Source organism: Daucus carota, chromosome 2, assembly GCF_001625215.2.
Source record: "Daucus carota subsp. sativus chromosome 2, DH1 v3.0, whole genome shotgun sequence".
NCBI classification, from domain to species: Eukaryota; Viridiplantae; Streptophyta; class Magnoliopsida; order Apiales; family Apiaceae; genus Daucus; species Daucus carota.
In genome coordinates this window covers 2,692,039-2,719,185 of record NC_030382.2, presented here as the reverse complement: position 1 = coordinate 2,719,185, position 27,147 = coordinate 2,692,039, and the positions used below count along the sequence as shown (strand labels likewise).

At 36.4% G+C, this 27,147-nt stretch overlaps 1 long non-coding RNA gene and 1 pseudogene across 5 annotated transcripts; one reads left to right on the top strand and one right to left on the bottom strand.

The window, feature by feature from the left end:
- LOC135150239 (uncharacterized) lies at positions 1-25,641 on the top strand. 5 transcript variants are annotated; one of them, XR_010288532.1, is made up of 7 exons: positions 1-713; positions 1,310-1,370; positions 11,547-11,640; positions 23,949-24,197; positions 24,333-24,822; positions 25,014-25,213; positions 25,387-25,641. It is a non-coding gene; the product is annotated as an uncharacterized LOC135150239 (long non-coding RNA). The 5 variants fall into 5 exon arrangements; XR_010288533.1 differs by lacking the exon at positions 1,310-1,370 and having other exon boundaries at positions 2-713; XR_010288531.1 differs by lacking the exons at positions 1-713; positions 1,310-1,370; positions 11,547-11,640 and adding an exon at positions 21,239-21,616 and having other exon boundaries at positions 24,333-24,666; positions 24,760-24,822.
- Positions 21,908-23,897, bottom strand: LOC108203416 (thylakoid lumenal 19 kDa protein, chloroplastic-like; annotated as a pseudogene).
- Positions 25,642-27,147: the final 1,506 nt, after the last annotated feature.

Here is a 27,147-nt window from a genome sequence, read left to right as displayed (position 1 = left end):
AAAAGAAAAAAAAAAGAAGAGAGTCACTGGCTACGTGGTTGTAAAGTGGGTATCGAGGGTATTCAACAGTTAATAAGAAAACAAATAGATATAGTAAAAACAAAAGCCCACACGTATACACAGACAGAGTCGGTGGTTTCGGAGGAGAAAAGAAAAGGGATTAGGGTTTGAGAATTCAATCGAGCGACTACATCGAATCAGGTGAGGATTTGAGCCTTGTCCATATGTAATTATGTCAGTGTTTATCTGCTTGCCATTCGTATATATGTATTGTTGTGTGTTGACGGAGATGATTGGGGGCGTACGGTGGTCGGAGGCTGAGAGGCGGCGGCGATTTCGCCGGAAGTTGGAAGTTGAGTTTTGAGGATTGATTGGCATCGTTCGGAGTCGAAGGGAGGCGCTGGGTTGTAGACGAAACGACGTCCAGGGGTTGGGGAGACGCAGCAGCGGCAATGGTTCGCCGGTGGGTTTCGGCGGATGGATGGGGCGGCGACTCCGTGGTATGGAGGTCAGTTCGTAGGGGTTCCGATCGGGAAAGACAGGGCCATATGCAGTCGCCAGCGTGGCTGTGTTCCACATCCTTTTCAGGCTGAGAAAAGCGTGGTTAGAGAGAGAGATATGAGATGATTTCCGGAGAAGGTGGGAGGTGGTTGCTGGTGCCAAACCCGAAGGAGGCTGCCGGGTTTGGGTTTTGAAGAAAACTAAAAGAAAATGTTAGTTTTATTTTTATTATTGATATTTTTATTATTGTTATAATTAGCGATAATAATAATATTAATAATATTCATAAAATTAATAATTATTTTTGGAGTGCTATGTTGAATGCAAATTGTATTATTATTATTATTATATGCGTAATGTTAGATTCCAGATTGTTAGTATTGAATATTACGACAATTGTTTCAGATTTTGATTATGATTATATAAATATTGTCTTAAAGGTATCAAAACTGTTAGTTTTTAAATGACCACATGTTTAGTTGGAAAGACTAATGCTTGGATGAATACTGATATTGAATTGTTGTTGACCATTGGATTGACCTACTATCAGAATCACTATGATTTAATTATTCGAATTGAATAAAATTCATAGTTAGAAAGAATATCCGGTTTGATTGATTTTATGCGGCACTTAATAATTATTAACACGAATTGCATGTTATATGCAATACTTGATTATGTGATACGTGAACTATGTGACACTGCCATGATTAGTATAAGCGAATGGGTAGTATATATTATTACGAGACGTATGATTACGTCAATTGAGTTAACCTGAGTTGTTGAATCAATACTTTTTGAACTATAGATTCAAGAGTTGATAGTGACTCCAGGTTCTAAAGCGAATACCAGTTAGAGTACAACAAAAGGCAAGTATTTCTATTTTTCTCTTATTTGTTAAGAGCAAGTGATTTTATTCCACAACTTTTAATTATTGCCAATGCAACTATTATATTCTGTATTTCAATTCATAGAATATCATATGCTTGGAATATAATTATTGTTCGGTATTCCATTATAAGATACACCATACAGATACTCAAATAATGATTGAATTCAATACATTCCAATGATTGAATTCACTACATTCTAGTAATCATTCTACTAGAATTCTCAATTTATTTTAGATAGATAGTTCAAACTATTCTATCCAGATATACTCCATACAGTATACATTTTTTAATTTATGATTAGCAAATAACTAGTTATTCTAGTTATGTTGCCATTAATTGGGAGATACTCCGGACCATGTGACATGGGGAGTAATTGAATAAGGAAGTCGATTGATTCGACCCCTTGAAAGAAAAAGATTTTGATTGGATGAATGCGTAAGAGGCCGTGACGGCGGTCCAGTGAGGGCTATATACGTATTATATGAAACATTATAATACCTCTGCCAAAGGCCAATGTGTTGCCTTATGTTTGGTACCTATCGTAACGGATATAATAACCTTTGGTTCCCATGGGGTAGCCTACAAACAACTTTACTTCTGTACGAGATTCTAGCTTAGTCGCGTTCTTGTTCAGCACATGTGCTGGACAACCCCATATCCGAATATGTCTTAGACTCGGTTTGTCCCCGGTCCACAATTCCAAAGGGGTTTTAGGAACTGACTTAGAAGGTACTAAGTTCAGAAGATAAGCTGCTGTCTCTAAGGCATGTCCCCAAAACAACTTGGGTAAATCCGAATAACTCATCATCGATCTAACACTCTCTAAAAGAGTCCGGTTCCTTCTCTCTGCTACACCGTTCTGCTGGGGTCTGCCTGGTGCAGTCAACTGGGATTCTATCCTATTCTCTGATAAATATTCCCTGAATTCCCCAAGCAAGTATTCGCCACCATGATCTGATCGAAGTGACTTGATACTTTTATTATGTCGCTTCTCCGTTTTAGCTTTGTACTCTTTGAACTTATCAAAGCACTCAGACTTACGGCACAACAAATTAACGTACCTATATCTAGAATAATCGTCAATGAAAGTGACGAAATACTCATAACCACCTCTTGCTTGGATATTCATTAGTCCACATAAATCAGAGTGAACCAATCGTAACACTTCTTTGGCTCTATTCCCCTTTGCCTTGAAACGCCTATTGGTCATTTTACCTTCGAAGTAGGATTCACAAACTGGAAATGGCTCCACTGCCAATGAGCTTAAAGGCCCGTCTACTACCAGTCTTTGAATCCTCCTCAAGTTAATATGACCTAATCTCAAGTGCCAAATATATGTTTGGTTCAAACTAGAAGGTTCCTTTCTTTTATTAGAGGTAGAAAATGTGTTGTTTAATACCCTATGATGTAGTTGCAGTGCAGGTTGACTAGGATTAATTATACACAAATTGTCTTGCAATGTACCAGAACATATAATCCGTTTATTCATCATAATAAAAACATTAAGATCCAAACAAACTTTATAACCATCCATAGCAAGTTTAGAAACCGAAATTAAATTCCTTCTAAAAGAAGGTACATAAAGACAATTGTTCAAAACCAAAATCCTATCAGAACCAAAAGATAAATGAATAACTCCTACTGCAACTACTGCTACTTTCGTAGCATCTCCCATGAACACGTACATCTCACCATCTCTAACCATTCTGGATTGCTGGAACCCCTGCATAGTGTTACAAACATGATCAGTGGCTCTCGTATCTACACACCAAGTGCTCGTAGATATAGCCGCTATAAATGTTTCCGTAACTAGAGAAAGAGACATACCAGTATTGTTTGTCTTCTTAGGAATAGGACAATCCTGTTTCCAGTGACCCGACTGCTTGCACCGGTAGCATTTTCCCTTAGGCTTTTTCACACCACCTTGAACTCCCACTGCCTTCACAGCTTTCTGTGTCGGAGCCTTTTTCTTCTTCTTATTGCCTTTCGGCTTAGAGGAACAACCTTTCTCAGCCACATTCACTTGAACACTCTGCCGAAACAATCCTTCAGCTACCTGAAGTTCTGTCAGCAGTTCTGTAAGACTATACTGCCTCTTGTTCATGTTTTAATTCAAGCGGAACTGCTCAAAACTCTTGGGAAAGCTCATAAGGACTATGTCAATCTGGGTTTTCCCGTCAAGCTCAGCACCAAGGATCTCTATCTCATTCAGATGTGACATCATCTTGAGAACATGACCACTTACAGGTGTACCTTCAGCCATCTGAGTGTTCATTAAAGCCTTCATGGCTACTTGCCTAGCAACCCTATTCTAATCTCCAAAAAGTTCCTTGAGATTAAAGAGCATATCTGAAACAGTGGCCATAGCCTGATGCTGATGCTGCAAAACACCCGACATTGCTGCCAGAATGTAACATCGCGACATCTCATCAGCCTTTATCCACCGCTTATAATACTCCTTATCCTCATCAGGAGCATCAGCAGCGGGCTGCTCAGGCTTGGGTTCTTAAGTGCAAAACTTGTACTCCTTAGCAGTCAACACAATGACCAAATTACGTTTCCATTCAATATAGTTAGGTCCGGTAAGTTTGTTATCCTTAAGTATGGTGAACAGTGGATTAAAGCCCATTTTATCTTGAGAATCATGCATGAAAAAATCACATTACACATAAAGAAGGGTGCATTAAAAATTAAGACCTATTGGTTCCTCTAACAATTATTAAATTAAATGCACTAACGTTTAAACACCATAAGTTTCTGATACGTCACGATGGGTGACATGTATACCACCTAAATTTGTTTAAACGTTACTTCGGTCCTATTACTAAACAATAAGCCACGTTGGGGTGGTCTATATTATTTTTCATAGCTAAGTGTATACCATCATCAAATCTTAAATTATCCGAAACCTATGGAACTTGGTACGCCACGATGGGCGGCATGTATACCTTCCAATATTCTTTGAATAGAATACTTCAATTCAATATTCGTCAATGGTTTGATTTTTAGGCAGTGGAGCAGTCACATCGGTCTTACTTAATACCCATAAGCCTTAGAAATCACCTCAAATCAGAGATAAAGAAAATTCGTATTTATTCATTTTAATTTAAGAAGTTTGTTCCAATAATATCTATAACATTCTAGACACCATAAATTACATGCCATGATGGGTGACGTATATATAATTTATATTCGTCTTATGTTAAATTACATACAAACAATGATGGAGACCATGGGATATAATATCATATTAACTCCCTCTCCCACTTAGAATTGACTTTGAGGATTTTAATCTAGATGCATCGCCCTATGTTAGTTCTTCGAAGTCCACATGCATACTATCATGATTACAACAAAACAAAGAACACATAACATGGCAGCATACTATCATGATTAAAGCATTAATTAAAAACATCCCTATGTCCATGTCATTCTAGCATGCGAAGGGTTAGTATTACATGGCATAACAACAGAGATAAGAAACACATAATAACAATTATTAAGAATTATGTAAATCATAATAAAACACATCCACTATTATGGCCCTGGAAAAAATAGCTTCGAATTCATCCTTCGAAAAATTGCGGAAAACTTCAAGAGCCCGTTTAGAGGCTTAAATGGCCTCAGAATGCCTCGAAAAATTCCGAAAAACAGCCTCGAAAACATCCCAACCAGGCTTGTCTTGGATGTATCTAGGTCCGTCTCGTTCTGCCGGCTCCTAAAAGTGCTTATTCGCCCAAATCGGACATCGTATGCAAAAGTTACGGCCAAAACAGTGCAGCACCCCCGAAAACAGATCGCAGCAGCGGAAGATCTCTATTTCTTGCAGCCCCGTTGATCAAACAATTACATACAAAATGTACAGACGAACCAGCCTATTCTATTACATCAGATCATAATCTAAAACAATTACCAAATTGAATTACAAGATTAAACTATCACGATCAACCCTCGTGATTTACAACAGCCACGATAAACCACGTGGAATCCAAACATAACAGAATTAAAACACGGCCGTAATAGTGGATAACAACCTGCATCACAGAACCACTATATACATGCATATATAATCATGACATGGACTACATATCATAAATCGCAGAACCGCAACCTGGCTCTGATGCCATTGAAGGAACAATCGGACCTTGGCCCTGCGTTTTATGATACTAATTAAAAGTTCGAACAGAATATTAACCTTAATCGCTACGGCGCAAGCGATTCAAATCCATGTGTTCTACTGTATTCTCTGATTCTCCTTGGACGAAGTGTGGCCTTCGATCTCCCAAGGTGTGCCTCTCCTTAAAGCTCCGAAAACCCAAAACCCTAGCTGTCTCCTTGAGAAAAACGTCTGCCTCTCTCAAACTCTAGGATGAATTCGTTTTGGTGTGTCTTTCATCTTTAGGAGAACGAGAATATATATAGGCTACAGTAGGGATCATGGACCATGAGGTCAGGCCTTCCAGTGACATTCCGGGCCAGGCCCAATGTCATTAAATATTAATTCAATCCACTAAGGAATTAATATTTGCACTACCTTTCCTAATTCCGTAAATTAATTATTTAATTCGGCTCCCATATTAATTGCTTATAAATTCCCCATGTTTAAGATATCGCATGTCCATTAATTAAATTAATTTCTAACAATTAATTTAATCAATATCTTTTATCCTTGATCATCCACTCAACCTTATAATTATGCAAGAACAAATCTGCTTGCAGGACTAAAGCATAATTATCTTTATGAGCTTTCAAGAGGACATCATCACCCGAATATATTTCCCGGACATGGTTTACTTTTATAGTCAATATCCCACTCTGTATATAATGTCATTGCCCAATACATAAATTCGTAATTTAAAATAAATTACTTAACTTATGAGTCAAGGCATGTGCATTAAATACAAGTGTCAATCACTATATCCGGATTAAGAACTTAAGCATTAATAACATCATAGAATCTTAGTTCTTTATCGTCAGAATTAAAGAAACAATTATTCTACTATTTTGATCCCATTCAATATACACAAAGTATATAAGTATTATTCAATAGTCAAGATAAATTATTTCCAAATAATACTTCAGTCGTTTCAATGGTTTGTCTAACACCATTTAGACTGTGAACCTTTATTATATTATATAAGGAATTCGACAATCTAATATTCCGCTATCCCGTTTGATACTAGATTGTCTACAATATATAATATACAGACAATGTGAAAACATGCATTCAAGATTCTCAAATAATTTTTATATACTTCAAACGGATATTTCAGTATAACCCTAACAGAAGGATCATCATAGAAGATATTGCTATAGTTGAAGGACTTCAACATAATCTCCTGAGTGTTAGTCAGTTTTGTGACAAAGGATATTATGTTCGCTTTGAAAAGGAGATATGTATCATTAAACATATCAAGGATAAGCGTCCTTCACTCTGTGGCATAAGGAAAGGTAACATATACGTAGCTAATTTGTCTTCAGGATCAGGAAATGCAGTTCACTGTTTCTACGCAAAGGCGTCTGCTGAAGATAGTTGGTTATGGCATAAGAAGCTCTCACACCTCAACCTCAAAACTATGAACTCTCTAGTCAAGAGAGATCTGGTGAGAGGTTTGCCTTTCCTGGAATCCTCAACTGATGATCTCTGTGAAGCTTGTGAGAAAGGAAAAGCGAAGAGAGCATCTCACAAAGGCAAAGTCATCAATACTATTACAGATCCACTCCATTTACTGCATATGGATTTGTTTGGCCCCGTGAATGTCACATCAATTAATGGAGAAAGATATTCCTTGGTCATTGTGGATGACTTCTCGAAATATACTTGGGTTCACTTCCTGACTTCTAAGGATGAAACTCCGATCATAGTTATTGATCATATAAAGCAAGTTGAATTGGAAAAGGGTGTGCCAGTGAAATCTATAAGGTCAGATAATGGCATGGAATTCAAGAATCAAACTCTAATAAACTTTTACTCTGAAAAGGGAATTAGAAGGCAGTATTCAACACCAAGGACTCCTCAACAGAATGAAGTCGTCGAAAGAAAGAATCGTACATTAATTGAAGCTGCAAGAACAATGATTGTTGAAGCAAAGCTTCCACTGTACTTTTGGGCTGAAGCTGTGACTACTGCCTGCTATACCCAGAATCGAACGTTGATCAATAAGGATCATATGAGAACTCCATTTTAGCCGTATAACAACAAGAAACCATATGTCAAGCATCTTCATGTCTTTGGAGCTAAGTGCTGTGTTCTCAAAGATGGAGAAGAGAACTTGAACAAGTTTGAGCCCAAGGCATCTGAAGCCATTTTTGTTGGTTATACAAATAATGCTTATAGAGTTTTTGTAATTGATACTCTGTCAGTGAAAGTTAGTGTCAATGTTACATTTGATGACACTAAACTTCCAAGTCTGCAATCTGCTAATCCTTCTGAGTCTCTGAAGTTTGATAACTATCCAGATTCTGATTCAGATGATGATGTGCCACCTGAGGCTGCAGCAGGTGATGACAACAATGATGATAATGATCTAGGCAATGGTGAAAAAAGTGGCAATAATGCTGGAGATTCCACTAATGCTAGTGGTGGATCAACAAGTCAACGTGGCAGCAACTCAAGGGGAGCTGGTGGATCAACTAGTCACACAATTCAGCTTACGGACAATACAGTTGAATCATCAAGGACGCAACTTCCAAGGGAAAGGATTTGGAGCAGAGATCATCCCTTTGATCTTATTATTAGTGATCCTGATGCTGGTGTAAGGACTAGAAGTGCTACGACAAATGAATATCTATTCTCTGGTTTTGTATCACAATTAGAACCAAAGAAAGTGGATGAAGCACTTGCTGATCCTGATTGGGTTCTTGCCATGCAAGAAGAACTCAATCAATTTGAGAGACAAGAAGTCTGGGCCCTATTTCCAAGGCCAAAAGGAAAGTCTACAATTGGAACTAGATGGGTCTTCTATAACAAGTTAGATGGTGATGGCATTGCTGTAAGAAACAAAACCAGACTGGTCGCAAATGGGTATTCTCAAGAAGAAGGAATTGATTATGATGAATCCTATGCTCCAATTGCTCGTCTTGAAGCCATCAGAATATTTCTTGCATTTGCTGCACATTCCAACTTCAAGGTTTATCAGGTGGATGTGAAAAGTGCATTTCTGAATGGAAAGCTCGAAGAAGAAGTATATCTGGAACAGCCCCCGGCTTTGAAAATCCAGAATTTGCTGATTTTGTGTACTTCCTATTCAAAGCTGTCTATGGGCTCAAGCAGTCACCAAGGACATGCTCTGAATTTTTAATTGAAAACAATTTCACTAGTGGTGTCATAGACAAAACTCTCTTTTCCAAATTGCATGATAATAATATAAATATTTGTACAAATATATGTTGATGATATTATATTTGGTTCTACTAATGATAACTTGTGCAAGAGGTTTGCTAAGTTAATGTAGAGCAATTATGAAATGAGTATGATGGGTGACCTATCCTACTTTCTTGGTCTTCAAGTAAGCCAAAAGGAAGATGGCATTTTCATTTTCCAATCAAAGTATGTCAGAGATCTTCTGCGAAAGTACAATCTGGAAGTCTCTTCTCCGGCAAAGACACCCATGGCCACTGCCACAAAGCTTGACCAGGATAAATCTGGTAAGAAAGTTGATATCTCAAGCTATCGAGGTATAATTGGCTCATTACTCTATCTCACTGCTAGTAGACCAGATATTATGTTTGCAACATGTGTGTGTGCTAGGTTCCAAGCTGATCCTAAAGAATCACATCCTATAGCCGTCAAAAGAATCTTTAGATATCTTAAGGGTACACCTGGTTTAGGTATTTGGTACCCTAAGAATACTGGTTTTGACTTAACCGGCTATACAAATTCTGATTATGCAGGATGCAGGATTGATCGGAAAAGTACGTCTGGAAGCTGTCAATTTCTAGGACGTCGATTGGTTTCCTAGTACAGCAAGAAGCAGCACTTAGTGTCTACTTCTACTTCTGAAGCTGAGTATATAGCTGCTGGAAGCTGCTGTGCTCAGATACTGTGGATCAGAAACCAACTGAATGATTATGGGATTTTTGTCGACAAAATTCCAATATTTTGTGACAACACAAGTGCCATAGCCATTTCCAACAATCCGGTTCAACATTCCAGAACCAAGCACATAGATATCATGTATCATTTTATTCGAGAACATGTCATGAATGATACAGTGGTGTTACATTTTGTACCCACGGCAGATCAAATCGCTGACATCTTCACTAAACGACTTGATGAATCCACTTTCTCTAAGTTGGTTTGAGCTAGGGATGTTAAATATGACATGATTCTCACTGTATATATTTTTAATATGCTTTATATATTTTTATATAATTTTGTGAATTTTCTATGTAATTATAGGTATTTTATTAGATTTTATATGATTGTCTGTATATTATTTGATAATTATATGTGTAATTATGCATGTTTATATGTTTATCTGTAATATTTCTAAATGCCTGCATACTCCCCTGTATTATTCTCTAAGCATTTAGATAATTATTTGTATATATTTTGTATTTTTCAAAATTAATTAAGCATAAATATTTGAATTTAAGTTAATTCATTTTTATAAATTAAAGTTAAGTTCATAAGTATTTATATTTAATTAAAGTTGAATTTTACAAATTATATGTGTAATATTTAATAATGTTTTTATATTAGATTTTTGATTTAATGTGCAAAAACGTTTTATTTCTTAAAAATAAATCAAAAATCACATATTACATAATTTTCTTTTATTTTCTTTTTTGAAAACTCGGCAAGACAATTCCAGTAATTGTCTTACCGCATTTTTCAAGCTTTTTTCTTTTATTTTTCAACTGATTATTCAGTTAATTATGTGGCAAGACAATTTCAGCAATTGTCTTACCGATTTTTTTATATATTTTTCTTTTAAATTTTGGCAAGACAATTGTCCCAATTGTCTTACCGAGACTCTCATCTGGCTTCTCTCATACGCCTCCCAACAACGGCAAGACAATTCGATAGATATTCTTACCGAGTAAAACTCGGCAAGACAATCTCACCAATTGTCTTACCGAATTCAAAAACCCCCAAGACAATACATATAATTGTCTTACCCATTCCTTATACATCTTCTTCACCATTTTCACGCCTATACACACAAATATACACGCACTTCACTTCAGTTTTTCAAGTTTTGTATCATAAACTTGCGGTTTCTTGTTTTCAAGTGTCATACAACCTGCTTGTTTGGATTTTAAGCCCGAAATCTACCGAAGTACTGCCCGTTTTTATACTCGATTTCTCCGTGTTTTTGGAACTGATTTCACCGTTTTGGGGGTTAAATCGACTGATTTGTACTGGTTTGTTGGGTGTTAGCGTGCTTTCGACTTATTCTCATCGAGTTTGGCCGATTATTTGTTGATTTCGAAAAGTTTAAATCAAAACCCTCTTTTGTGTTCTTGGAGATTTTGGGGTATTTCGAATTTTGGGGATTATTTTGATTATTTGGAGACTATTTGGAACCCTTGCATTGATTTTGGACTTGAATATGAATCCGTTAAAGTTAATTAAATTTTAATTCGGAATTAATTAATATTTCGAATTATTAATTAATTAATTAGTCGTTAAATTAATTATTGTGACACATCATTTAGTGAACTTGAGTCCCTTTGACATATTTCAATAAAATGAGATTGAACCTTTTCCGGCATCCATGTTATAAATCAAAATGAATAATAAAATGTTTTCTTTAGTGATTTGGACTAGACGCAAGTCTTTTTCACATTTTATTAGGCTCACATATAGCCTAGGGATCCCATTATATTTGAGAACCCAGTGCGATTCGGGATTACTTCGTGGCTGATCACCGGCTGTAATCCGTAGCGTCCTATAATGAATTTTGATGATGATATGATTATAAAATGTTGCCATATTGCCATGATGCCATGATTTCTATACCATGATTATATATGTGTTTTGCCATGCCTATTCATTATATTATCATGACCCTTAATGATTGCTTTATCATTTATTCTTGGTTCTGTTTCGGACACCTTTGATATTATTATAATGCCATGTGTTTAGGACTGTTAGTACTTGCTGAGTGTCTTTGCTCATTTTCACGTATTTAACCCTTTTTACAGCTAGCAACTATAGTACGCACGAAGCAAACCGCACGTAAGTCGACCACTGGTTACGCCGAGAACTGTTTGAGGGTGAAGGTAGTTATATATGAAGGTAGTCAATTCTGTCCAAATGTCATTCGGTATTTATGAAAGTATACGTGTCATGATCTTATTGGAGGTTTTATTAGGAAATCTATCGTTTTGTGGTTTAAGTGTAAGGGAATATGCGAAAAGAAAGGTACTAATACGATCGGTAATTTATATCAAGGTATTTGCGAATATAATAGGCATGGTGATTATTCCAACTAAATATTCATAAGGATTTAAGAGTCACAGGTACACATATATTAGCAACAATTGTAAAGATAAGGATGTAGTAACATGCCTTTTCAAGATTCTAGGATTATTCAATCTTGATGGTACGGGCCTTTCCCTTTGCCTCGGAACCTACACATTATATTCACCTCGTCACTAAATGGCACTTTAAGTCTAATTTATATTACACGCGCCTAGTCTCAAGGTACGTATCCTAATACTTCTATTACTATATAACTATCGATATAAAAAATCATTACACGTACATAACTATAGGTATACATGCTCATTTATACATATGCAAGACAATTAACATAATCATGTAATCACATACTCCACATAGTCACATAATTCACATAGTCACATAATGACATGGCATGATTTATTAGCTGGTTATATATATATATATATATATATCGTACACTATATGCTTAAACTCTTAAACACATAAGCAAGTAACACATAAAGGCTTATTTCTAAAGTTCTAAACTCTTCCCCATACTGATCTTATCTTAATCCTAAAAGTGTTTTCAAAAACTCAGACCTTATACCCTTGACAATTATGCAAGAGTTGCACTTACAACTCTCCAATGGTTCTCTAAGGTTGCTCTCGGGTACTTAGTGAATATAAAGTGCTCTAACTAGGGCCTTCACTCTAAAACACTCTTAATAGGTTGCTAAGACTCTAAAATTACTTGTGCAACTGATAAAACACAAAGGCCTTGCACTAATTGGTTTAAAATGTTCAAAGGGCACAGTGAGGTTCTCTGTTGCAATCTCTCTGCACTACCTGCATCCTAACTGAGATAACTTGATATGTACTAAGTGCATTCCTACCAAATCAATTCCCATGGATTCCCAACTCTTAATTCTATCTCTCAGACTTGGTTTCACTCCAAGGCCCCATCTGAAACTTCCCAGGCTATTACTCAAAGTTGACACTGCTGAAAACTACCCTGTTTCCCAACTGCCTTGTGTTTACTGATTTTAAACTCTGTTATCTCACTTGGTTTTGGGTTCTAATGGTTTTTTAGGCTTCCTAAGGGTTCACTAAGCTCATTTAAGTCAAGGCCCCATGAAGGCCTCACTTATGACAAGGTGAAAACCTCTCAAGAACACAGATTGCTCAATTCTGCCCTGTTTTGGGGTATCTACTGTTTTGGGTAGGTATACGTATCTAAATGCAGTGGCTTTGGTGATCCAAGGCTACTGGAATCAAGACTAAACTCAACTCTCAACTCCTGGACACTTAGGACAAGCAAAACCCAACCATATCAACACCAAAACTCCTACTTTCTATGTGCAAAATTCTGTCCAGTGCTAGTGTGTGCCTCTTTCCACCTTATCACCCATCTTAACACCATTCAACAACAACCAAGCCAACAATTCTATTCTATAACCTATATACAACTACTGTATAGCTTTATACAAGAAATTACAACACAAATCAAGCTTCAAAAATCATATTACCGAAGCAAAAATCTCAGCAGAGCGGAGCAGATTTGTTTTTAGCATTTCTAAGCATGATTTCGATCTAATACTCCATATAAAACCACATAATACACCAAAACTAAACATGACTAATCATGACACATCTTGTACTAGCATTTTATGGCAAAAACCGAGGCATGCATTGATTAAAAACCGGTTTAAAAGTGACAAAATCAGCATACACTTTATACTATGAAAATCATGACATGCACTTATAAATTCTAACTTTTCTTAGCAAAATCTTGACATGCAATGTTTAAAACTCTGTAAAACAATCTTGTAGAGACTAAAACTCAAAGAAACCATCAAGAAACATCTTATTACATCAACAAAAATCATCCAAAATCGATGGACTCCCTTCGGCTCCTTGGGAGTCATTGCCGAGGGCTTGAACCAAGGTTATGGCTTGACAAATGGGGGTGATACACCCCCTCAAGACCATTCCTTGTCCAAGTATCTAAGCCACAATGAGTTCAACTCTAGGTCCATGAGAACCAAAGTCGAAACACTTGGCTTGGTGACATGCAAGTACTCAAACTAACCTTGATGGAAAGCTTGTAACTAGGAGATGATTTTTCCCTCTTGGATGAGTGGTAAATTATGTGTGTAATTGAAGTTATGAAATGAAATGTATAAGGGTTTGGGAGAGGGTTTCTACTCAGCTGAAATGAGAGAGAGGGAGGGGAGTTTGGTGGGCCTGATTCTTGTGAAATGGAGAGAGTGATTATTTTCTTTTTTTTTTATCATCATGACTTGACCAAGAGTGTTAGTGGATTTGACAATTGACTAGCCTAACCTTTTCCCAAGCTTTGATCAAATTGCATCCAAGGTTTTTGTGGTAACTACAAGAGTCAAAGAGGGTGAATGGTCGGTCATGCCCTTGGACCCTATTCTCCACCAAAATGCATGCAGGGGTACTAGTGTAAACTTATAATTATTAAAAGTACGAATAAAATGAATGGATTTTAATAAATAAACTACAATTCCATAAATCATCAAATTAATACTATAAATACTATGAGATTTTACATGTTTAACAAAATCATGATCGAAAATTTTGGACAAAGAAATATTTTCAAAAGAATTTTCAAGTATTACATTCTAATGTATAATCTATGTATAAATAGAATTTACACACAGCAATCCACGTATTACTTCACAACGAATCGACTTTGCACTGCAATTATATACACATATCATATCACGTAGTCGATCGTATTGCAATTTACCACTAATTACGATTATCTCTACTATTATTAAATCGCGTAGCCGCAACTATTAAATTAACACCGAATTGTGCAAGATATTTAATCGCGTAGCGAAATCTCTCGCATACGACTTCCTAAAAACGAAATAGAATCTAATATGCCATCAAGTCACGTATCAATCTCGATTATCACTAAATCGCGTAACAAGAAATCTTACTCGCGTACAAAATATATCGCGTAGAAATTATATTAGTGATACTTGCAATACCACATAATAGGAGAATATATATATACACTTATTAAACGATTACACGTATTCGACATTATAACCTAGAACATATATATATATCGAGCTTATGAAATAGTTCAAAAATTACCGGTTCTTACATATTACGTGAAATTTGTGAGACATTTGACAATTATCATTTTATTTGAAAAATTCTCGCTTAATTCACCTTTTAATTAATAAAATGGTTGGTAAATTCAAAATCATGGAGACAAACTACAAAGGATTCCAGGACCCTGAAGCTGTCCCTGCCCGATTCAGACCCTGGGTTAGATTTTTGAACAAAGGATTCAAGTTCAACCTCTGTATGACTTTTACTCCACGGCTCTGAACACTACCCTTCTGGACAACCACATAATGAGATATAAGGGTGGGAGATGTTAATGGATGAAGGACGATCACAATTACAGCTGATGATGTGAATCGTGTATTGGGATTTCCCCGGGCAAACTTTGTTAATGCTCCTGAAGAACCTGAGTTGATGCAGTTCTTTGAAACCATTTTATATCAAGGGGAAATTCACTTGTCAAAGATGACGAAAGGGAAACTCAAGCCAGAATGGGAGATATTCTTCGACACGCTTGAAAAGGTGTTCTCTCCCACTGACAAGAGGAATTTTCATAACATATCCAACATACTGCAATTGTTTGGAGTATGTATTGCTTTCAATCGTCCAATTGATTTTGGTAAAATCATTCTGAAGGAGATTCTGCGAAAGTTGGGACCACTCGAGAGTCATAATGTGGAAATAAATGAAAAAGTTGAATGCTTCTATCCACGGTTCCTGATGTTGCTTTTGAATGATAAGATGACGGAGGCCGACAAGAACTTCTACTTCAATGCTGAGAGAGTCAATGTCAAACAGACAAGCATCAAGTTGATCAACAAGCTTGCTAAGGCCACAAAGTTCAACAACATTCCACTCATTGTCACTCCATTCATGTAGGAAAGGTTCAACGCTCAGGTTGTCCCTTATCAATTTCAAGTGGTTCAACCACTACAACATCAACAACAACAACAACAACAACAACAGCAACTAGAACATCAACTACAACTACGACTCCAACAACCACCTTAACTTCATGTTTAACCACATCAATCCCCTGAACCATCACCACAACCATCACCTGCTCAATCACCTATCCACCAACAACAATTCCAATCATTTGAAGATGAGCCTTTACAGTACGATTTCTTCGAACCGCAACCATCTTCATCTGAACCCACATTACCAATCACCCAAACACAATACTCTCCACAAACACAATCAACCTCACAACCACTTCCATCACAACCACATTACCAATCCAAGTGATTGTCTTACCGTCCCTTGCATTGTTTTGCCTTCATTTCCTTCCAAGACAATCTTCAAGATTGTCTTGCCGAATGGCTTATAAGACAATCTTGAAGATTGTCTTACCATCTCCTGGAAATTGTCTTACCGTTTCTGATTGTCTTGCTAGGCTATAGACAATCCTTCCCATTGTCTTGCCTTGTGTTTTTCAGCAAGACAAAGTGCTTAATTGTCTTAGTAACCTTTGCATTGTCTTGCTTACTATTGTCTTGCCTTGTTCTTGGGTTTTGCCTATAAATATGGCCATCCAACTTCATTTGTTCTTGTTCAAAGTCTTGTAAAGCTTTCAAGTTGTGCTAAATTTGCTATTCGTTAAATCCAAAGTTTACTGCGCTTTGATCATTCGGTTGTTTTGTTCCGCTAAGTTAGAATACTTTCTGTCAAATTTATTCTACGAACTAGTGGACATTAAAACGAACCATATTAATTATATAACGACTTACACATTGTTATATTAATTAATTAAAATCTGATTAAAAAATTTATATTCAACCAGATTATTCCTGCCGCGATTTTTAGTGACGATTGTATTCAACCCCCCCCCCCTTCTACAATCGTTTCAGGACCTAACATCTTTGGCTAGACATGATGCTGCGGAACTTAAGCACCAGAGATAATCACATCATTAAGAGTCTCACTCTCCTTGATATAGTTTGAAGGATCCTCCAAATAAGGTTTAAGACGATGTCAATTCACCTTAAACACATTTCCATCATCTTTTTTAATGCTCACAGCTCCGTGTGGAAACACTTCAACAATTTCAAATGGGCCAATCCATCTTGATCGTAGTTTTCCAGGAAAAAGACGTAACCGAGAATGATATAAAAGAACTTTCTGTCCAACCTCAAAATTCTTCCTGTGAATCATCTTGTCATGGAACACTTTTGTCTTTTCCTTGTAAATACGAGCACTCTCATAAGCCTCATTGCGTAGTTCTTCCAATTTAGACAATTGCAACTTGCGATGCAAACCCGCCTCATCAAGACTCATATTGAATTTCTTAATAGCCCAATATGCCTTATGTTCAAGTTCCACTGGCAAATGACAAGGTTTACCATAAACAATGCGATAAGGAGATATACCAATGGGTGTCTTGTACGCCGTCCTATAAGCCCAAAGTGTATCATCTAAATATTGACTCCAATCCTTCCGTGTTGATCCTATAGTCTTTTCAAGAATTTTCTTGATTTCCCTGTTAGACACCTCTGCTTGTCCATTGGTTTGAGGATGATAAGGTGTAGAAACTTTATGTGAGATGTTATACTTGCGAAATAGTGCCACGGTGGTCCTATTGCAGAAATGAGACCCTCCATCACTGATAACAACTCTTGGCATCCCGAACCTAGCAAAAAAGTTAGTCCTCAAGAAATCTGAAGCCACTTTTGAATCATTAGTGCGGGTGGCTTTCGTTTCCACCTGCTTCGACACATAATAAACAGCTAAAAGTATATATTCAAAACCATTAGACTTCAAAAATGGACCCATGAAATCGATACCCCAAACATAAAATATTTCAACATTAAACATCGGATTCATGGGCATCTCATTCCTAGCAGTAATGTTCCCTACTCGCTGACATCTATCGCAAGTCCTACAAAATTCTTGATCATCTTTAAACATTGTAGGCCAATAAAAACCACACTCTAACACCTTATGTGCAGGTCTTTTTCCTCCAAAATGTCCTCCGCATGCATAATTATGACAAAACTTCAACACAGATTCAAATTCATTATCAGGAACACATCTCCTTATTATTAAATCCGGACAATGTTTCCAAAGATACGGATCATCCCACACATAAAATTTTGAATCATGTTTAATCTTATCTTTTTTGTTCAGGAGTCAGTGTACTAGGAAGACTTTTGTCAAATTTATAGTTCACTATGTCTGCATACCATAGTGTGACCTCATTAAGAGCACTTACCTCAATCTGGAAGTTGTTCATCTGGAAACGTCTCAGTCAGGGGCACATCTTCTTCCTCCCTCACCAATCGACTTAGATGATCAGATACAACATTCTCGGATCCCTTCTTATCCTTGATTTAAATGTCAAACTCTTGTAGTAATAAGATCCAACGGATAAGTCGTGGCTTTGCCTCCTTCTTGGCCAACAAGTACTTAAGAGCTGCATGGTCAGTAAATACAATCACCTTTGTACTAATCAAGTATGATCGAAATTTTTCCAAAGAAAAGACGACAGCCAACAATTCTTTCTCAGTGGTAGCATAGTTGAGTTGTGCATCATTCAAAGTTCTACAAGCATAATAAATAGCATGCACCTTCTTGTCCTTACTTTGCCCAAGTACAGCTCCAACAGCATAATCTGAGGCATCGCACATTATTTCAAAAGGTAAGCTCCAATCACTTTCGTAGATGACACGATTGCATTGAGCATATGCAACAAGCCGTTAAACCCCTAGGCAGCCCTAGTAGGACGAGTGTTGTCTCGTGAGGGTTTATAGAAGATATACCCACGAAATCAAATATTTTCAATCATCAAATCTCAAGCACTAACAACATCATCGTACCACATATGCAACCTTCAATTACATAACAATCTGAAAAAGTGTGAAAGTAGTAGTACTATCACTTATGCACCATTTATACACAACAATCCAAGCGTGCACACAATGTTTAGATAGACAAAAATATCATGAAATATACATCAAAGTCACATCAAATAAGTAAGCATGCTATGGATAGAAGATCTCACATTACTCTCAATTCACACGAGTGTTTGGGTGTAAATGTTTCACTCAAATTCAATCAATATGGACATGCACTATCATAAACTTGATTGTCTACCAAATCTCTACTACTCTGTATATATGCACGCACAAATCAAAAGGACTTTGTTAAGGGTTGTAACGAGGCTTAGGTAGGTGGTAGGATATCAAAGAAATAAGCTAACAAGTGGCTAACTCGATAACTAATAGAGCACAATGTTCACTTTTGATTAAGCACTCGACATGGAATTTGAATCATGTAAAAGGTGATCAAGCTTTCACAAGCATTAAAGCCCAAGTACATATTCCGTACTTCCCCTCCTTTCAGATTGTAACACCAATGAACACATTCTCCACTTGCTATTTTTTTCTTTTCAAAGTAAAGTTTTTCCCAAGCAACCAAGGGCAGTGAAAAGTCACCAAGAAAAATAAGAGGAATTAATTTGATCCCCTTAATTTCTAGTACAATTGTGCTTAATACCAGCATGTGCACATGGATCGTCCTTTTCATATGACATTGCAATTGCCACCCATCGATCTCAAAGGAGTACTTGATACTTTGTTTTTTTTCTTTTCTTTTTCTTTTTTTTCCCACCAAACTTTCACCCTTTGACAAAGAAATCCCAACACTTGAATGTTAACCACTGCTCTAATGAATCAAAAAAATGCTCTACTAGTCATCAAGGTAAGAATAAACAAGCAGGCTCAAAATTCATAGATTGGTGATAAACAAAAATTTGGATACAAGCTCAAGGGGATTCACTAAGGATATAATTCTTTTTGGTATTGTTTGGATAGATGAGGTTAATCCTAGTGCCTTTATCATTTTCATGCATACACATAACGTTTCATCTCAATAAGGTTTAAACCAAATCCTAGAGCAACACGCCAAATGATGAACACCACTCACAAAAAAAATTAGATTGACATAAATTATATCAATCATAAAATTGGCTCAAAATCTCACAAGGTGAAAGCATGCTTTACTCATAGAAATCTGAGGCATCGCACAATATTGAGATGACATAAGCTTCTGTTTTAACTCCTCAAATGCCACCTTGCACTCATCATTGAACTCGAAAAGTACATCGTTTTGAAGAAGATTAGTTAAGGGCCTTGCTATTTTAGAGATGTCCTGAATAAATCTTATGTAAAAACCAGCATGGCCAAGAAAAGATCGAATCTCCTTTACACTTGACGGAGTAGGCAAGTACCGTATCAAGTCAATTTTAAATTTATCGACCTCAATACCTTTTGAAGAAATCACATGTCCAAGAACAATCCCATGGGTTACCATGAAGTGACATTTTTCCCAGTTGAGCACTAAATTTGTTTCTTCACATCTAGGACTCACATTTTTAATTGACATCTTAAATAGTGCATGTGCTAGGGGAATCAATTGAGTGGTAAAGGGAAATGCACTCTCAGACATAGTGTCTAACCCAGTGAGCAATTTCAACTGATCCTAGTGAGAAAACCCTGGAATATCCTTAGGACCTCTGTTAGTATGGATAGTGACAGTGGATGGTGGGATTTTTAGAATAGCACCCAAAAACATTGATGACAAACAAATCTTAACATCCGATACATAAGAAACATATTGATCTGACCCAATCAACTTCAAGTTTGCATAAAACTCTCTAACTAAAGCAGGATAGCAAGTTTTGGGTAAATCAACCAAAAAGGACTGAAAACCTAGATCCTCGAAAATCTTAACAATACCACAAGTATAAAAAGCTTTGCCGGAGAGAGGCTTACCCAAAAGTGACTTTCTGACCGGAATACCCACGAACAGCAAGAACCTCTGGTTTGGGCTTCTTCTGACTTGATTCGATCCCGATCTCATCACGATTAACCCCAGATAACTCATCTCCACTGTCAACAGTCACCAACTCATCGTCTTCTTCATCGATTAGCTTGCGCTTCTAGGAAGTAGACTAGTACAGAAAATGCTTTTTGCAACGGTCCTTTTGCGTCGGTTTTATTAAAAACCGTTGCTTAAAGCTATTTCTAGCGTCGGTTCAGTCTTTAACCGACGCATAAAATGAATTTTTTTAATTTATAGCGTCGGTTCTTTGAATGACCGACACCTAAAGTCTGTTTTCTGCGTCGGTCAAAAATAAAGCGACGCTAAAGAGGAGTTTTCTGCAACGGTTTACAATACACCGACACTATAGGTTACCTTTTTTGCAATGGTTCAAGAAACGGCGACGCTATAAGTATTAGTCTCTAGCATCGCCAGGCAATTACCCGACGTAATAATGTTTTTACAATTTAAAAATTAAAAACTAAATATTAAATATCTGAATAATAGTCGTATATTTGCTCATCGGGTTTACTTTCAGTCAAAAACCACCAGATTTGCTCACAGCCTTCCACCGATTTGTGCTCAACAAAATCAATTTGCTACAATACACTCGATGAAAATCAATTGCTCTCCCAGTCTGCTCAATCTCTCAATTGCTCCTCATCTCTCGTTTCTCTCTCAATCAATCTCTCGGCAGGCTTCTTATCTTAATCTCAATCTCAATCTGAATCTCTGGGTCTGCTCAATGTCTCTAGTGCTCTCTGTGTCTGCTTCAAATACATGAATTCACTGGTTTTTTGGTCGATTGGGACATATCTCAAAAATTATTCAGCGGTTGGATTGTATTTATTTGCTGGGTTCTTTGGTCTGCTGCAAAACTAGGGTTTTCATCAAATTCCTGGTATGTACTTTTGTGATTTGTTTTGAAGATTTGAGTTGTTAAGTATGTTCCTGGCACGATTTGGGTGGCTACATTATGTCCTGTTTTAATTTGTTGCAAGCTATCTTGATCGATTGCTTACCCTTTGTTTCTCCTAGCCTGAGCTAAGACAAAGATACATCACTTAATATATTTCAGAATGTTTGTCAAGAAGAGGAACTTAATCTCTTATTGTGTTACCATAATCTCCACCTCGGAAAGGTGTTGACAAAGACTGCAGACTGCAGTAATCGATCTTGAGTGTGTGTTCAAATGAATCAGTAACATTAAGTTGAAATAGAGGAGATATGATAAAAATGAAAAAAGGCCTGAAATAGAGAGAATATTAGTATTCACCAATCTTTGATTGATAGATAGATCATAGGCACTCTTCATTCATTATAGAGATAAGAAAAGGCTTCATATAAAGAAAGCCTTCGAGTATGGTTTCTTTCACAATTTTCCAACAACTTGCACCGTTACACTCTAACAGTTTTATAAGACTCGTGAACATGTCTCAAAGTTTCCTTATCTTTATTCCATTCTGGTGTTGGCGCATTAACGACATGCGTCAAGCTTGTTCCTTGCACAAGTAACTGACATTAAGCTATGCTTAGCAAACTCGTCGATCTCATATATGTAATAAACCTGGCCTTTATCATCATTGCTGTCTTCTGAAGTAACACTGTCTGCACTAGAAATGAGGTCTTGCAAGTCTACATCTGATAATGCTTAGTTATTGTGTATAGCTTCTTTAGGTCGCAATTGTTGAATCCCTGCAAGATATAGCAAATATTCTTTCTCAGTTTTCTTTTTTGGATTGTAGAACTCACTGTCAGTTCCATTAGTTCCCTTCTCAACTTTAGACACTAATCTTTCTTTCCATCATTATGGCACGTCGTAATGTACTCTGCAGAGTCTTTCTTGTTTGAGTTGCCACCGTATCCGTCATAATTGGCTGCACTGGCAGCAGTGCGATAGTATGTTTGGTAAGTTGAGTCTGCCAGAGAGGGAGTTGTGGAGGTCAGGACAGTGGCATTGGAAATAATTTTGGATAAATGGAGCAGGCTGGTTTTTTTTTGTGTGTGTGTGGTCGCTGGTTATCATGCTACAATAGCCAAATAATCCTGGCCAATCACATAGGAGATTTGTGCCAAGTCATTCAGCACAATATAATCTAATTTTAGACTTGTCACATTAGAATATGTATAGTTTGAAGGAAGTTTTATTAGTTTTCTTAATAAAAAAATAAAAATCTGAAAAATATGATATAGTGTTTCCCTTTTCTTACTCGGAATAAGGGTGACGGTATAAGGGGTCGTTTATTCAATTTGAATAATATGAATTAAGTGGTAAGATTTTTAGAATATATAGCATTGATATACTTGTAAATTATTGTAGCTGATATTTGTTGAGGCCTAAAATTTATATAAACAAACAATATGATTCATTAGGCATATGTGCATCCTGATTAATTGACTCCTAAACATATGGTTAACTGTTGGAAATTCTAATAAATAAAAATTACTAAATTAGGTCTTGCTAAAGACTTGTTCTAATGCCCTTGATCCTCTGTAGATGTTCAAATGCAACACCAAATGAATTATCTACCACAAAAAACTTTCTATTAAGCAAAATTTAAAGATAAGCGGGAAGACAAGACATGGTTAATTTCCGGTCCCGAAATAGCCTAAAAGATTTCTACAAATTAAATTGCCTAATCACCAACTTAATATTTACCCAAGGCAGCAAACAGAGAGAACATACATTTGGTTAGAATTCACATTACTATATCTCTATGGATGGACAGTAGGCTTATTATTTTCTTGAGGTGATCTTTGGTTAATGGCTTTTTCCTTCCACGTCTCCAACATTATTAAGACTCTCCTGCTAGTGTTAGATTCTCGTATTCTGGAAATGAAAGTGACAACATAACTGGAGACTAAAAAACTGCTCTTGACTCTCACAAATTACTCTTTAAGGTATGTAGTGTGTATAATTAAGGTAGAAGATGACAGAGCACAAACGTCTATTAATATTATTAAAGAAAACCAAAACGGATAATTATTAGAGAAATTTCTCTTTTTGTGCTCATCTACTCCAGCCTTATACTGAGAATTTGTTGGGAAAACAAAAACAGATGCTATGTTTAGTAAAATCAACGCAATGGGGTAGTTCTTGATAAGCCGCCAAAGTACTAGTCAACAAGTCTAGTATATCCTGTTTTGTTAATTATAGTTGCAGAGGTATTATTATCCCACATGCGTTATGTTAGGCTTTTCTCCTATCTGTCTCCTTTTTTTGAAATAAACAGGAAGATTTGGCTGCAAGTTGGACAGGAACAGTTGTGCGTTCTCCAAGAGGGGTCAAGTCATCCTCTGCATTTGGTGATCAGAAGTACATTTGCTTCAGCAGAGTATGCTTTCACCACTGGACAGCTCTTATAGGAGAACTGGGAGTGCTAATTCGATGCCGAGAGTTTGGGGAAAAGAAGTATAGGCTGAAAGAAATTATTGATTCAAAGGTTATTAATTTCGTTGACCATTGACACATGCTTCTGCAAGTAAGTAAGTTTAATTATATATTTATTATTTATCTGCAGAATTTCTCTTCCCCGCTGAATCAGTATATTTTCATATTTGAGCCCCGTATTACATTATAATTTAGTTGCCCTGTTTTTCTTTTTTTTTATTTCTAGTTCGGCCGCCAGTGCAGTACTTCACTGAGAAACAATTCTGATGCCCTGATCACCTTTTTATCATTAATTCAGGTAAATACTCTGGATAGACTAACCCATGATCCTCACTTGCTTACAAAATCATATAATAAATATATTACAATAAACAATAGGAAACAGAAGCTGAATTATTTGGCCACACAAAAACAGTCCTTCACAAAAAGATAAATGCAGTCTATCTTTTTGTGGCAATTTAAGTCTAGCACTCGCACTAACTTTATGCAGCGTTGCCAATAAATCTCCACTGGAAGGGTGGACATCTAGAGTGAATTTTTGTGATAAGCTTCACGTTCCAGTATGTTCTAACGCTTGGCCTGTATTTTGTTTTAAGTTTACTATTTCCAATCCCTTGCAGCTTCCCTTAAAGTGTTCTGTGAATTATTAACAGGTTAGAGTTGCTACAGTTGAAAAGTAGACATGCCTTTTTGATCCTTATCTATCTGTACTGAAGGTGATATTTATTTTTCAGCAGTTTAACCACTTCGTTTACAGGTTTCCTTTTTAGAAATGTTTGCTCATTAAAAACACATATCTAAGTATATCTTTCAGTTGCGATTTACTTTACTCATTCTTTTTCAACAACCTTGTGATTATAGAATTATAATATTTGGTGGAATGGGGATTACATTGTGTTGAGTGCAGGTATCATTTGAACATAGGGGAAGCTATCACTCTGCAGACAATGTGGAGTCTGGACAATTCAGTTTTCAGGCAGTGGCATCGGCTTGCTTGCTTTTTTGCTGTCGAACATAAGCCTGCTACTGCAGACTGTTTATTTTGAACGGAAGTCTGGTATTGATGCTAAAGATTAGACTAATGTTGAGAAAAAAGGCTCAGTCAATGTAAGCCTTTTTATATCTCTTTCTGACACATCCGTGCACACACAGTTGCATTTGATTATATTCTGGCTATTTAAATATACAATGTAAGGGACGGATATTATTAGTCCAAGTAAGGAGGTGTCATATACTAGTTTATATTCATATTCTAACTGTCGTGAATCCCTTTTTTTTAGGATGAAGATGAAGCTTGAAGAATCGAGTGTTGTTGAAGGAAAGCTTGTTATCTTGAATAAATTATTATAAAGATATGTGAGGTTACTAGTTAATATAGTTTGTTATATTTCATCCGGTCTCTACGTTTCTCATTGTTTGTTAATTAGGATATCATAGACTTAGTATGCACAAGACACTAATGTATGGATATATTTCTTTTGGATGTTGTATAACAACTTGTACATAATACAATGTATTGATTAATTCCCATTTAAGTTTGTGTGATTTAAGTTTAATTAGTGCTATTGATTTTGGGCATTTTGTTGTTGGATTTATTTACATGAATGAATGATGCACAGGGTTAATATATATATATATATATATATATATATATATATATAAATGGCTCAGCAGCGGGAAATTTTTTTTTTAAAATAAACACTTTAAGCCACGGCAGTTTGACAGCCGACGCTATAGGTGTAATCTTTAGCGTCGCCTGTTTGACTACCGACGCATATATGACTGACCAACAAACATGACTTTAAGCAACGCCTATTTGACTAACCAACGCTTAAAGATTGACTTTTAGCGTCGGGTCTTTGACCTGCGACGCATAAAATTGCATTTTAGGCTACGGCATTCTAGACACCCGACGCACAAAAGAGACTTTAAGCATCGGTTAACGGGTCTATTGCGTCGGCTGTTAACCGTGGCATGATGCTCTTTAGCGTCGGTTTTTTTAACCGACGCAATAGGGACTACCCTATAGCGTCGGGTTCATATACTACGCTGGACTAATTTGACCGTAGCTAAAAGTCATTTTTGTACTAGTGTTAAGTTAGAATACATCCTGTCGAATTTATCCGTAGCTAAAAGTCATTTTTGTACTAGTGTTAAGTTAGAATACATCCTGTCGAATTTATCCTACGAACTTTAGTGGACATTAAAACGAACCATATTAATTATATAGCGACTTCAAACATTGTTATATTAATTAATTAAAATCTGATTAACAAGTTATATTCAAATCAGATTATTCCGCCGCGAATTTTATTGACGATTGTATTCAACCCCCCTTCTACAATCGTTCCAGGACCTAACAATTACTTTCTTAGTTTAAGTACAGATGTTAAACATATGTTAAAAAGAGGAAACAACAATAGGTTTGGTAAATTAGCTACATAGTTGTCTTAGCTATAGATTTCATGAATCCCTTAGTTTTAAATTTATGAAATTCTCCAAAATCCCCAAATATTATCTATGAACCCTAATTTCAAATTCATACAAATTACAAATTACATACAAGTGATAGAAATGATAGAATCACAAATTACATACAAATGATAGTCAAATATTATGTTTGGTTTTAAATACCTTGAAATGAGGCCAGAGGCTTTACAAGAGACTTTACCAGAGGCTTGATTGTTCTTCACCAGAGGGGGGAGATTGAGATGAAATTGAGAGAGAAGGTGGAGGCTTTGAACAAAATCGAAGGTTGAGCTTGAGACAAAGACAAAATCAAAAGTTGAGCTTGAGAGAGAAATGAGGATTTTTGTCGGAGAGAGGGAGAGGGAAATGATATTTGTTGAAGAGAGGGAAGAGAGGGAGGGGGACATTCAGACAAAGATATATTTGGTAATGATATTTAGTACAAGACAAAGATATATTTGGTAATGATACTGTATTAAATAAACTGATAATTTATGCACGTGCCATTTGTAAGAAGCAGATGTGGAAATAGTTTACCGTTAGAGAAGCATTTACAAAAGAAAACCGTTGTG